The sequence below is a fragment of the Telmatherina bonti genome, assembly GCF_933228915.1.
Source record: "Telmatherina bonti genome assembly, chromosome: 14".
In the NCBI taxonomy this organism is placed as follows: domain Eukaryota; kingdom Metazoa; phylum Chordata; class Actinopteri; order Atheriniformes; family Telmatherinidae; genus Telmatherina; species Telmatherina bonti.
This window is the reverse complement of record NC_136612.1, coordinates 28624575-28627661: the sequence shown is the minus strand read 5'-3', so window position 1 is coordinate 28627661 and position 3087 is coordinate 28624575.

Sequence of the window (3087 nt, the reverse complement as noted above, 5' to 3'; positions counted from 1 at the left end):
GCTCGCAGCTTCAACACGCGCGCGATCACGCTGCAAAAAAAAAAACAAAAACAAAAAAAAAAATAACAACCCGAATCGGGGTGGAAGAAAAAAAAAAAAAAGAAGAAAGAAAGAAGGGGAAAGAAGTAGCAGAGGAAAGAGACGTGAAGCCCGAGCTGCAGCTGAATGTGTGCTTCTCTGATGCAGAGCTGAGGGCGAGTTTGACCGCTAGAGCTCCGTCTGCTTCTCCGTCAGATGGGCTGGAATGAATGGAGAAGCGTCAACAGTGTGTGTGTGTGTGTGTGTGTGTGTGTGTGTCTCAAAGTGAGACGCGAGTCCACGTCATTGAAGCAAAAACCCAAATGTACACAATCTGTTTTCCCCAGCTAATCTAATGACGTCACAGTTTTGTGTCTGAATGGGAGCTGTTTTTCTTTTTTTTTTAACATTGTTTTACTTTTGCACCTATAAAAACATACTTTTTATTATTTTTTTAATTGGCTTTATTTTCTTCATCTGATAAAATATACACAACTGTGTCATTAAATTCCAATAAAGGGCAAGCGAGGCATGGCATGATAAAAAGCTTTAATTAACCCTGAAATAAATCCAGAGATATTCCTGAGCAAAAGCCTTTACCATCCTTTTCTATAGATTTGGATTTCAAAGAGCATGAGTTTAATGGCACCATACAAAATGGTATTGATTAGCAGATAAATAAGACACTTCTGGGGTTTCTCTTTTTCTTTGGCTGCTTCTGTACCAGATCATTTTCAGACCACGTTTTCTGTTTGTTAATCCACCTAAATGTCCACCCATGAATCATTCAAGCATAAAAAGCTTTTAACTCAGGGGATGAACCATTATTGTGGCTGCACAAAACGGTAAATAACCTATTTTGAATAACTGCATGCACTTCTTTAGTTGCAAGTCCAAAAACAAATTTTAAAATTGTGAAGCAAAATAAATCGAAAAATCCAGATTTTTTTGCTTCACAATTTTAAAATCGATTTTTAAAAAAAATAAAATAAATAGTACTAATCCATTATAAAAAATTGTCATTTTTATTGTTTTCATTGATCTTTTAACTTGTCTTCTTGGGCATTATAACAGCAGAATGATGGTCTGGCTACTGTGTTGTTTTTTCATCCTAAAAATCAAGAAAAATGACAAGCAAAAAAAAAAAGTTTAATGCATTTTTTTGTTGTTTTTTAATCTAAAAAAATCAGCAGTATCAAAAACTGTGAGAATTGCAATTTAAATTAAATCGGCACCCAAAACAAAAAAAAAAAAAAGAAAATCGCAATTGAATAAAACCATATGCTTACAGCCTCATGCCAAGTGGCAGCAAATAGTGTTTAAATGAATGAAAATAAAGAAAAATTTAAGTTCTACATCTTAAGTTTTGGGCCTTAATCCAGCTTCCTGGGTTTTACTTGACAAGCAGAGATGGAGCACAAGTTCAACTCACTGAAAGTTGCCGTCTTCACTCTCTGTTGAAGAAAAGCAGAAATTTTGAGACTCAATAACTAAACCAGACATCCAAGATGCATTGCTTTTATGGCTGCCATACTGCGGCTAACGGCTTATTCATTCACAAAACTAGCTCCATCTATAGCAAGAGCTGACCTTAACAGTCCTGACCACGGGGTACTGGTTTCATTTACTAGCTTATCAGAGAACACATGGCTTGAATTGTTCCCAGTATGGACGATACAACCCATATCTAGCTACAGGAGGTGGAGTGCAAAGCCTGTGTAGGATATAGATTTGATTTATGGTCAATAAAAGCCAATTTTAAAAAGAAAATAATTACATGCCAAGTGCAGAGGTAGTGTGTATGAATGCATTAAGAGCTGCACTCTAAGCTGAACGCATTCCTTTAAAGAACAACATGTGGGAAATTGAGTCACACACACACAACAAACACATTTTAACCAATAGTATTTAATGGTTTATGCGACTTTCTGCTAAGGCCCAATCTCCCCCAACAGTACTATTAGGTAAACCAGTCCCTTGCATTTTATTGGCCAAAAATAAATTCAAACATACCTAAATAAATATGTGTTTATGGAAAGGGAGGAGGGAGAATCAAAACAGTAACATTTCTAATTAAAGGCAACTTGAAAACAGAACAGTTTTCTCAATAAACTGGTTAAATTTGAACAGTTTATAAAAAAAAAAATAAAAAAAAATCAATGGTAAAAGGGACGTTTTCTCCACAGCTTCCACTTCATGTCAAGTAGCACAACTCTAAAACCATTCATTATAAAAACTGAGGTGGAACACTGCCACCAGCTGGAAGTTAAAAGCTTTGGTCACAGGAGTTTGAGGAGGAGATGGGAGAGAGAGAGAGATAAATAGAGAGATGGGGGAGAGGGAGAGAGAGAGAGAGAGAGAGAGATAACCAGAGAGATGGGAGGGAGAGAGAGAGAAATAGAGAGAGATGGGAGGGAAAGAGAGAGAGATAACTAGAGAGATGGGGGAGAGAGAGAGAGACAGAGAGAGAGAGAGAAAGAGAAAGGGGGGAGTTACTTCTGTCCCTTCTTGTCACAAACTACGTAAGTCTGGAATTTTCTGATGGGGCCAGGTTTCCAGAACTGCGAGTTGGATGACAGAGCGCCACGGGTAGTTTGGGTTTAAAAGGTTAAAGGCCCAGACCGGCGCTCTGCCTCACAGAGAGCAAACAAAACGCTTGAACTTGGGGAGTTCCGACTACCTCGGAGCAGAATGGCTCATGCATGTGTGTGTGTGTGTGTGTGTGTGAGAGAGAGAGAGTGCACATGGGTGTAAGGCCTTCTGCAGTCTGTTTCCATCAGGCCAAGCTGAAGCAGTTCCTTACTTCATTTTATTTTCTTCTTTTTTTTAAAGCAGAAAAGAAAAATGGGAAACGCTAAACCCCCGCTTTTCATCGACACAGTGCCGAATCTCGCCCCGCTCCTATGCGAGTCATCCAGGGCTTTGACCCCCAGAACAATGCCACCCTTTTTGAAAAAGCAAAAGATAGGTGGGTTGGGATGGGTGAACATCGGAGGGATGGAGGGCAACAGCCCCCCTTCACAACCTCTCTGTGACTTCTCACCCACCCCCTTGCTGCCACCTGACTAG